This window comes from Episyrphus balteatus, chromosome 1, assembly GCF_945859705.1.
Source record: "Episyrphus balteatus chromosome 1, idEpiBalt1.1, whole genome shotgun sequence".
NCBI lineage: Eukaryota > Metazoa > Arthropoda > Insecta > Diptera > Syrphidae > Episyrphus > Episyrphus balteatus.
In genome coordinates this window covers 71015517-71027322 of record NC_079134.1, presented here as the reverse complement: position 1 = coordinate 71027322, position 11806 = coordinate 71015517, and positions in this window count along the sequence as shown.

Below are 11806 nucleotides of genomic sequence, written 5' to 3'. Positions count from 1 at the left end.
CCTATTGATTTTTTTTATATCACACTGGTTTGAAAATTTTCATAAAATATTTTTTTTTACATTTTGCATCGAAAAAACAATTTCAAAATTTTTTTAAAGGAAAGATGCAACAGTAAGAAAAACTTTTAACTTCTTATGTAGTGAGCCAATTATTGTAGAAAATTATAAAAATAAGAAATTTATAAAATTCATTCATTCGTGGTTATGGTTAAAGAAAACGTAAGATGATGAAATTTAAAATACACTGAACGAAAAAAAGCTAATATTTTCTAAACTGGTTGCGATAGAAACTTCTTCTATTCGGTTTCAGAACAGTCAAAAGTGCACCTATCAGCCATTTCAGGCTTATCCATTTTCTACCGGACACCCTGTATATAGATAATAACCTAAATTTATATATATACATAATAACCTAAATTTTCACCAAATTTTTTTTTGATCATCCTGAACAAGATTTTCGAAGTAACTTTCAAAAAAAAAAAAATATTTTATTTTTTTGGCCCAGTCTAATATATATACATATATATAAATGAATATATATTTATATAAATATCAAATGTATTAAACTTTAGGTTATTATCTTCCAAATAAGCTATGGAAGATTTTTGTATCTCTAATAGTTTATTTTTAATTTTGTATTGAAAGTTTTGCCTAGGCTAGGCTATATATATATATATATACTAGTTTATAGCAAGTGAAAGCATTAATGAGACTTAGTGCATTTTTCCTGTCTTCAAAACAACATTTTAAATTTGAAAAATGACTTACAAAGTATCTTGTGAGGTAAATGTAAGAAAAAAGCGGTCAAATGTAAATAGATTAATACAAATTGTAAGTTTATCAGCGAGTAAAGACGATTTGAATTCTTTATATGAATCTTAATAACCTTTTAAAAATGAATTAGAATTCTCGTTCTTAACTGGCTTCAAATTAAATGTTTTCGATACTTAAAAAAATAAACCGGGAATACTTCAAACTTAATATGAATTTGACCACAATTTTCGAAGCTTAAACGTTTTTAAGAGCTTTCGAAGAGAGAGAAACCCTGTTGCTAATTATCTGCCGGTAAAAAAATGGCCAAGACTGTACAAGGTACACCGAACCTCTTAAAAAAGCACAACTAAGAAGAAAGACCTGATTGATATATGAGGTGTTCAGAGTAATAATGGGTTAAGTCAATTTGAAATTTGTGCATTATTTTGAACTTTGAAAAGCATTTTCTCAAGAAATAAAGGAACTTTTGAAATAAAGGTTTCGCAGATTTCTTTCTTGTATATTATTTTATATAGAACAAAACCCTTAATTTTAAAGACCTTTAAAAATCCAACTTATGTATAGAGAAGTGGACTTCACCCTTTATTATTCTGAACGCCTCATTTGTAAGAAAGGTGTTATTCCTGAAATTTTTCATTCTTGGTTTTCATCATTATCATCACAATGTTAGACAAAAGATTTCCTTCCAGAACTAGATGTATTAGATGATAGAGATTATTTTAAATTGCTTCAATTTTTAAAGCCTTCTTTTATCAGTTACTTGTTTTTAATACTTCTGCGTTGTAAAATTTCTGATTTAACTAGGTATAATTGAGATTTTGTCTTTACTTTTGTGCTGTAATGTTGTTTCCTTTAACTTCATATGCCAGAAAAGTATTCATTACGAACAAATAATTGCAAGTCATTACAGGTAAAAGGCACTAAGTCATGGCTTTTTCTACTTTTGTTCACATAATTATCATTTTGGTTTTTCAAAAACCAAAAAAGTTTTTGGAAACTAATGTCAAAATGTTGAGTTTGTATTTAAAGTGATTATCTGACAAATAACAGTTAACATTGAATTTTCACAAGAGAAATAATCTTAAAAATCGATTTACTCAAAACTATGTTTTTTGACTTAGTGCATTTTGGCTGCATAGCAACGAATATATATATATATATATAGCCTAGCCTAGGCAAAACTTTCAATACAAAATTAAAAATAAACTATTAGAGATACAAAAATCTTCCATAGCTTATTTGAAAGATAATAACCTAAAGTTTAATACATTTGATATTTATATAAATATATATTCATTTATATATATGTAGGTATATATATTAGACTGGGCCAAAAAAATAAAATATTTTTTTTTTTGAAAGTTACTTCGAAAATCTTGTTCAGGATGATCAAAAAAAAATTTGGTGAAAATTTGAGCCGTTAAAAATAATTTTAAGGGGTCTATCATCGGTGTTTTTTATTTTTATACATGATATGATGTGTTACAACAGAACTGCTAAACGATCAAAGTAAAAAAAATTTCTGTTCATTTTTTCTTATATAAAATTAAATTTCCTACAAAAAAAATCTGATTGAAAATTTTCGTCAGACGAGCCGTATTCGAGTAATTAAGCTTTTTAAATCGAAGTTTTTTTTTCAATTTGACTGTTTCACTTTGGAATTTTGTGATGAGCAAATAAGTGAATAGAAAAATAAAACCACGACAGATTCTTATAGGAAATTTAATTCTACAAAAAAGGTCTCATAGTAATTTTCACTAAATTGAGTTCGGAAGAAGTTATTCACGATTTAAATCGAGAAAAAAATTAAAAAATCATTATTTTTTTTTACTCAATTTTTTTTTAACTTTACGGAATATTTATTATTATTTTAACAATATTATGCAAAAATATCAAATTTTACCAATATACCTGCATATAAGCTCACTCAATTGATATTTTCTCACCAAAAAAAAGTATTTTTACCGTCTCCAAGGAATTTTGTAGTAAAAAATGAGTCAGTTCTAAAATTATAAATTACACCGGCACACAAAAAAAAAAAGTGTCATGTACCAAGAACCAGACCTATCTTTCTATATGTTTTTGGGCACGCTGAATCCGAATTTGAAGTCCGTTTGGCCCCATCACCCTCCAGTTTTGAGCTGTGAGTGCATTTTGTTTGAATTTTTATGACTTTTTTGGAGTTTTTTGCATTTTTCTCAAAACTGAAGGGTGACCGGGCAAAACGGACTTGAAATTCGAATTCAGCATGCCCAAAAACATATAGAAAGATAGGTCTGCTTCCTGGTACATGAAACTTTTTTTTTTGTGTGCCGGGGATGACAGCGACATGTCGCGACAGCGCTAGCACACAAAAAAAAAAGTTGTATGAACCAGGAACCAGACCTATCTTTCTATATGTTTTTGGGACCGCTGAATCCGAATTTCAAGTCCGTTTTGCCCGGTCACCCTCCAGTTTTGAGAAAAGTGTAAAAAAGACACCAAAAAAGTCAAAAAACTTCCTTTTTTTGAGTTTTTTGCATATTACTCAAAACTGGAGGGTGACAGGACCAAACGGACTTGAAATTCGGATTCAGCGGGTCCAAAAACATATAGAAAGATAGGTCTGGTTCCTGGTACATGACACTTTTTTTTTTTGTGTGCCGGTGTTATTATTATTTTTATTTCATATATTTATAATGAGTAATGAGTAGGGAGTGGGAAGAGTAGGAGTAAGCCTAAGGGCTTTGTTCTTAGCGCAGGTGAACGGTAAGTGGGAACGCGTAACTGCAATAGAAAATAAATATTCAAGGTCCAGTCCAGTTTCAATGCAATTATGAAAAAAAAGAGAGAACACGATTACTGGATAATTAATAATAGTAATTAATAACACTGTGATAGTTTTTAGAACTTTTTTTTGCAACAGAGCGGAGACACATCGATTCTAGTTAATTCGAGTATGCTGAATTCAGTGGTGGCACCCGTTTTGAAAGTTTGGCTCAAGTTTTCGAGATATTTCGAAAATAAAATCTTAGGTCGGGACTATTAAAATACTGATAATTTCGAATAATTAAGTTTTTTTAAGCAGTTTTTAGTTTAGGAAAAAGCTATTCCTGTATATAGCTATATGTTTAACACTATTCCAACCTAGATTGTTATGTTTCGGTCGCTTACAAAGCATTTTATAAACAAAAACTTCACTTTTTCATGTTTTTTTTATTTTGTTGACTTTCAAAGCCTTTAATATGGATGCAATTTGAGTTTAACATTGATTCGGGATATTTTATATCATTAACATAGCATATAATTCCAAAAATGAATAAAATACTGCAAACCTGTTCACTAGTGAATATCAGTCTATTAAGCTACGGAAATGTATTAAATAACACTGGTAAGCAAAATTAAACTTTATTTTTTGACACAAGAACCAAAATATACTTTTCTGAAGGTGAAAAGGGTGCTGAACTCGAATCCGAAGCCATACATATTTATTTGGCTTCCTTTTTTTAAATATTACAGTTATAAAAGGGTAAAAAACGTTATTTTGACTGCTTTTATCCCGGCATGATGTAAGTATATAAAACGTTTTTTGTTCTTCATTCAAATCTGATATATTTATTTATTATCATTTATTATCTGATATATCTTAAGCTTAAGCTAAAAATCCAAAAACTATCTTAACTTAATCTTAAGTTCAAGCTTTGATACATTTCCGTAGCTTAGTAGGCTGATTTCACTACTGAACTTTTTGAAATTTGCAGTATATTATTTGAACTATATGCTATGCCAATAATATAAAATATCCCGAATCAATGTTTAACTCAATTTGCATCCATATTAAAGGCTTTGAAAGTAAAAAAAAAAATAAAAAAAAAACATGAAAAAGTGAAGTTTTTGTTTAAAAAATGCTTTGTAAGCGACCGAAACATAACAATCTAGGTTGGAATAGTGTTAAATATATAGCTATATACAGGAATAGCTTTTCTCTAAACTAAAAACTGCTTAAAAAAACTTAATCATTCGAAATTATCAGTATTTTAATAGTCCCGACCTAAGATTTTATTTTCGAAATATCTCGAAAACCTGAGCCAAACTTTCAAAACGGTTGCCACCACTGATTTCAGCATACTCGAATTAACTAGAATCGATGTGTCTCGCTTCTGTTGCAAAATCGAACTATCACAGTGTAATTTGTAAATATACAGGGTGTCCGGTAGAAAATGGATAAGCCTAAAATGGCTGATAGGTGCACTTTTGACTGTTCTGAAACCGAATAGAAAAAGTTTCTATCGCAACCAGTTTAGAAAATATTAGCTTTTTTTCGTTCAGTGTACTTTAAATTTCATCATCTTACGTTTTCTTTAACCATAACCACGAATGAATGAATTTTATAAATTTCTTATTTTTATAATTTTCTACAATAATTGGCTCACTACACAAGAAGTTAAAAGTTTTTACAACTGTTGCATCTTTTCTTTAAAAAAATTTTGAAATGAGTTTTTCGATGCAAAATGTAAAAAAAAAATATTTTATGAAAATTTTCAAACACCTGTGGTATGAAAAAAATCCATAGGAACGTAGGTGGCCAACTTTTTTAAAAATATGCGCGTCCAAGGGGGATTGCAGAATGGTAAAAGTTTTTATCAAATCTAGAGTTACTAGGAAGTTATTGGTACCAAAGTGCAAAAAAAGCCTATTAATTTAATAAATTATTTTAACTGTAAAATCTTAAGTTTTTCACATTGCTACCTCAAATGCATGGATTCCATCAGTTTTTTTAATCAGTCATATTTTACAATAATTCTTCTTACACATAACTATTAAAAAAGCGTTATAACCGTTGAACAATGGCTATAAAATAAATAATTTAACTTTTTTTTAATGCAAAATAGAAAAAAAAATATTTGTTTGCTCAGTTTAAGCATGAGCATACAATTGTGCATCGGGACAGCTTGTTTTGAGTTTTGACTTCTTAATGATCTCGTTTTAAAGAAAAATTGAGATTTTCGGTCCCGTTGGCCCAATGCAACCTCATCGAAAATGTTGCAATGTTTTCGAATTTTTGTTAAATTCCCAATGTTATTGGGCTACGAAAAACATCCAATATTTGTTAGATGCAATTTAATTTACAGTTAATATTGTGAGCCACTTCTTATTTTATCTTTTAAACTGGTTATTAGCGAATTAGCAAACAAATATTTTTTTTCTACTTTGAATTAAAAAAAAAGTTAAATTATTTTTTCATAGCCATTGTTCAACGGTTATAACACTTTTTTTTTAGTAGTTATGTGTAAGAAGAATTTTTGTAAAATATGACTGATTAAAAAAACTGATGGAATCCATGCATTTGAGGTAACAATGTGAAAAACTTAAGATTTTACAGTTAAAATAATTTATTAAATTAATAGGCTTTTTTGCACTTTGGTACCAATAACTTCCTAGTAACTCTAGATTTGATAAAAACTTTTACCATTCTGCAATCCCCCTTGGACGCGCATATTTTTAAAAAAATTGGCCACCTACGTTCCTATGGATTTTTTTCATACCACAGGTGTTTGAAAATTTTCATAAAATATTTTTTTTTACATTTTGCATCGAAAAACTCATTTCAAAATTTTTTTAAAGAAAAGATGCAACAGTTGTAAAAACTTTTAACTTCTTGTGTAGTGAGCCAATTATTGTAGAAAATTATAAAAATAAGAAATTTATAAAATTCATTCATTCGTGGTTGTGGTTAAAGAAAACGTAAGCTGATGAAATTTAAAGTACACTGAACGAAAAAAAGCTAATATTTTCTAAACTGGTTGCGATAGAAACTTTTTCTATTCGGTTTCAGAACAGTCAAAAGTGCACCTATCAGCCATTTTAGGCTTATCCATTTTCTACCGGACACCCTGTATAATAAATAATGATGATAATTAATAATTTGTAAATCTATGAAACAATGCAATTAAATAATTTATAATTGTAGAACTGACTCATTTTTTACTACAAAATTCCTTGGAGACGGTAAAAATACTTTTTTTTTTGTTAATTTTTTTTTTTATATTTTATTTCGGTTTTTGAAATTATTAGCTGTTTTTGTAGTTTATGCTTTTACGATTTATTTTATTATTTTTAAAGTACCTACACCTCCTATCACAAAATTTTTGATATAGTTTTATTGGTTTTTAATTCTTTTCAAATATTGCATTCAAAAATCTGTGTATGAATCAAAAATTTTAATTTTCTTAAATTTTTATTTGAAATTTTTCCGTTTTTATACGTTAAAATTTATATTTCTCGAACTGCAACAGATTTGTTTATAATATTGTTATTGAATTTTGTTTAACATTCATCTACCTAAAAAATGACATCAAAAAAATTGCAAATAAAAAATGTATAGTATTTTATATTATTTATTTATCGTTTTTCATTTCTTCCTTTTTGATTTGTTGTATTATTTTAAATAATATTTTTGATATTGTGTTTGTGAGGGGTGATATCTGGTCCACAAACCACATATATTTATTTATCTGAACACATTCATTCGGAAATAAAAGCTTTTAAAGTCGTTATAATAGTTTCTTCTACTCCAAGAATGGCCTTTTCCTTATATTTATATATATTTTTTATCTTTTAAAATTATTATAATTAGAAAAAAAAAACTTATTTTCTTTATAAATTAATTGATTATGTTATAAAACTGTTATGAGAATTAAAAATAAAACAAAAAAAAAAAACATTAAATAAAAATATATTAAAATTATGGTAAAATATGAAAATTATAAATAAATAATATAAAATACTACACAGAGAAAAACCTTATTAAAACAATCGGGTTTTCCTTATTGTTTTAAAATCTGCAAAAATATAAAAAAAAACGATGACCAGGCTGGGAATCGAACTGGAAACTTCAAATCATTCAAATCATCGCCCACCTTACCACCTGAACCAACCTGCCATGAAAATATTGATCGCGATTTTTGTTCTAGTGCTAAGTTGCAAAAAAAGTCAACTTTTTAGTCAAATTTTAATGTAGATAAATGTTAAACAAAATTCAATAACAATATTATAAACAAATCTGTTGTAGTTCGAGATATATAAATTTTAACGTATAAAAACGGAAAAATTTCAAATAAAAATTAAAAAAAAATTAAAATTTTTGATTTCGACACAGATTTCAAAAACCAATAAAACTACATCAAAAATTTTGTGATAGGAGGTGTACTTTAAAAATAATAAAATAAAACGTAAAAGCAAAAACTACGAAAACAGCTAATAATTTCAAAAACCGAAATAAAATATAAAAAAAAATTTTAACGGGAAGTTTTGAATGTGATCTTTTAAAGGAACTGTTTTACAACCAGAATTATCAAACATTTTAAAAAAAGATGATTTAACTCGAGAGAAAAAAAAATTCATGTATGAGTTAAAAATACTATCCTTTTTTTATTTGCAATTTTTGATATCATTATTTAGGTCGATAAATGTTAAACAAAATTCAATAACAATATTATAAACAAGTTTGTTGTAGTTCGAAAAAATATAAATTTAAACGTATAAAAATGGAAAAATTTCAAATAAAAATTTAAAAAAATTAAAATTTTTGATTTATACACAGATTTTTGAATGCAATATTTGAAAAGAATTAAAAACCAATAAGACTACATCAAAAATTTTGTGATAGGAGGTGTACTTTAAAAATAATAAAATAAAACGTAAAAGCAAAAATTACGAAAACAGCTAATAATTTCAAAAACCGAAATAAAATATAAAAAACAATTTTAACGGGAAATTTTGAATGTGATCTTTAAGAGGAACTGTTTTACAACCAGAATTAACAAACATTTTAAAAAAAGATGATTTAACTCGAGAGAAAAAAAATTTCATGAATGAGTTAAAAATTTCCCTAGAGGCACGGGTTAATGATCTCCAAAAAATTTTAATTTTAAAATTTTATGTAATTTAGTAAGGGATCACACTCGCAATCATATAATTATTAATAATTCTTTCCAGTCATTGACACAGAAGATCACTGCGACATAAACAATACACTTTGGTCATTGATTTAAGAGGCCTCCGGACAAAAGTTCGAACTCAGATTCGAAGATTCATATCTTCGAATAAAAATGAAATAGAAAAAACTCAGAACTAAGAACATGTTTGAACTTCGAACGAACATTGTTCGATTGTTAGGGATACAAGAAAAAAAGAAATAGAAAGAAGAAAAGAAGTAGATACGCATACGCATACGTGTAGAGCTCGCACAACCAGTTTTTTTTTTGTTCGTTTGCACGATTTACTCTTTTGTGAAGAAGAAGAAGCGGTGCCCACACCAAAGTGTGGGTAAGTGATAAGTAAAGTGTGCCGTTTTTATTGTTACACATTAGGGCTGTAAAAGTAACGACAAAATGAGTACCCGCATGTATACGTTACTTTTGGTTCTAGTACCCGCATCAACGATATCGTTACTCGTTACTTTCGTTACCTTAGGTATATTTCGTATGTTTCGCATGTTTCGCATGTTTCGTATGTTTCGTATATTTCGTATATTTCGTATATTTCGTATGTTTCGTATATTTCGTATATTTCCTACATTTGGTATTTTTGTTGTGTCTCACGATTTACGTTAAGAACTTATTATTTTGGTTGTTTTTTTTTTTTTTTAATATATATTAAAAGTAAAAACGACATTAAAAATTTAATAATGCAAGATTTTGAATGACAAGAAATCTTTTTTAAAATGGTATACCTACAAATATTTTCTAGCTCAACTAGCTTAGCAAAGAGTAAAGTTTTCAAGAATCTGCTTTCAATATCAGATTTCCGATGTACCTACAAGTAATTTTTTTTTTAAGATATGAATGTGCCGATGCTGAATATAGTTTTTACTAGAAATAGTTAAATAGAATCATAACTAAATATTCATAACTGACATAATTGAAAACCAAACAATTCAAGATTCAAATAAGAATACAGGAATATGATTGTGGAAGCGATATTAAAAATGGCGATCGTAAATAAAAATAAAAAGTCCAAATTGAAACACAAAAATCGAAGTAATTTTTCTCTTCTTCTCTAGTTTTACATACTACATATGTACATATGTATATAGATAGGTAAATACAAAAATATTTCTTAATTTATATCCATTGTTCAACGATTAAACACACGTTCATGTTTCGTTTCCTCCCAGTCCAAACTTAAAAATTGTCATTGCAGCCAACCTAAAATAAAAAACCATTCAATCACTTCATTCAGTCACATTCATTCCCTATTCTCATTCAAAGTTGTCGTCACTCATGTCAGACACCACATCACCACACACAAGCAAGAAAGTAGTACCTACTTGAAATCAAAAGAAAAAAAAACAAAAACTTAAAACCACGAATAAAACCAAAATTGTAATTATTTGTTTGAATCAAACTAAAGAATAAAATAAATTAAACAAATCAAACAAAGGAAAAGAAAAATTCTTTTTATTAATTACAAAAGGAGAAAACAGAATCCAAGTACGGCTACGCCCAAACAGATGCAGTGTACCATTTTTTTTGTTTCATACATAATTCTTATTTACCCCTTTTGATATACATACACAAAAACAGAACAACAAAATCGTAAAATACATAAATGATGATACCGAACCGATACGAGATGCGAAACAATGCGCACACGACAAATGCAGTGTACCATTTTGTTTTCGTTTCGCATTTCGTATATCCAATCCAAATATTGGTATTGGAATTGGAGTATCGTCGTTACTCGTATGTTCCGTATTTTTCGTATGTTTCGCACGTTTCGCACGTTTCGTATGTTTCGCATGTTTCGTTACTTGTTCAGTACTAGTAACGAAACATACGAGTAACGAAATTATTTGGGCAGTAACGTTTCGTTACTCGTTACTGAAGTGAATACCCGCATTTAAGTAACGAATACATACGGTTTCCTACAGCTCTATTACACATCATTTCGTCTGGGTATAGGAAATCAAGTGTATATATTCGTTTTTTTTTTTTTGGAAAAAAGGATACATATTATATATTTTGGTTTTGTAATGTGGTGCGCGAAGCACTTTTTGTCATGTTTTTTTTTGTCTTTTTTTTCGTTATGGAGTAATGACAGTTGAGTAATTTTTTTTGAAATTTTATCTCGAACACTCTAACTAGAATGCGGTTAGGTTTTAGGACAATGTTGTGGTAGGTAAGGGAGCCAGGTAGGTATGGACATGTTTTCAATTTTAGGTGTTTCTTAATTGTAGGGTTTTTTTTTTAATTATTTAATATCTATGTTGGTAAGTATAATAAGAAACTGAATAACTTGAACTATTGAATAAGTTCATTTTCAATTTTTAAATACCTACCATACCTCTTTTCAACTAATATTTTCATTTATTATTGCATGCGGATAGTGATGGGTACCTCATACATGAGGCAATACAAATGTCCCATACACCACTCTGAAATGTCCCATCACTTCAAAGCAAAAAAATAGGTGTGTTTTTTATTACCACCGGCCTTAACTGGTTAAAAAAAACGCCTCGGGGCTTAGCGAGAAAAATTGGCAGCACTGCATACTAAATGTTCCGAAATCAGCTGACACAGAAAAATATAAAGTTGTCATATTTTTCGATTTTGGGGTTTCTTGTGTGTTTTTGAAGAAAAAAAGTTTAACTAACTATTAAATAAATTTAAAATAATAATTGTCATTCCAAACATCAATTTTGATGTTTTTAAACAAATTCTAAACAATTTACGAACAAGTTAATTTGGTAGCACAGATTTAAATCTGTTGAAAAAGTTAAGCCCAGAGAATTCTCCGGGCTAAACAACTAAGCCCAAGGGGCTAAAGTGTTGTTGCATTTAACATGTAAATTCCTTAGCCCCGACTGCGTTTTTTTTGTCCAGTTAAGACCGGTGGTAATAAAAAACACACCTAATGTATTACCTCAACACAAAAACAAAAAAATATCTCTTTACTCTTTCGTCTCCAGAAAAAAACTCATTCGTATTTCTCTCTGTCTCTTCTCATGATGATGAGCAGATGAGGAATGAAATTGAGTGTATGAGGAAAA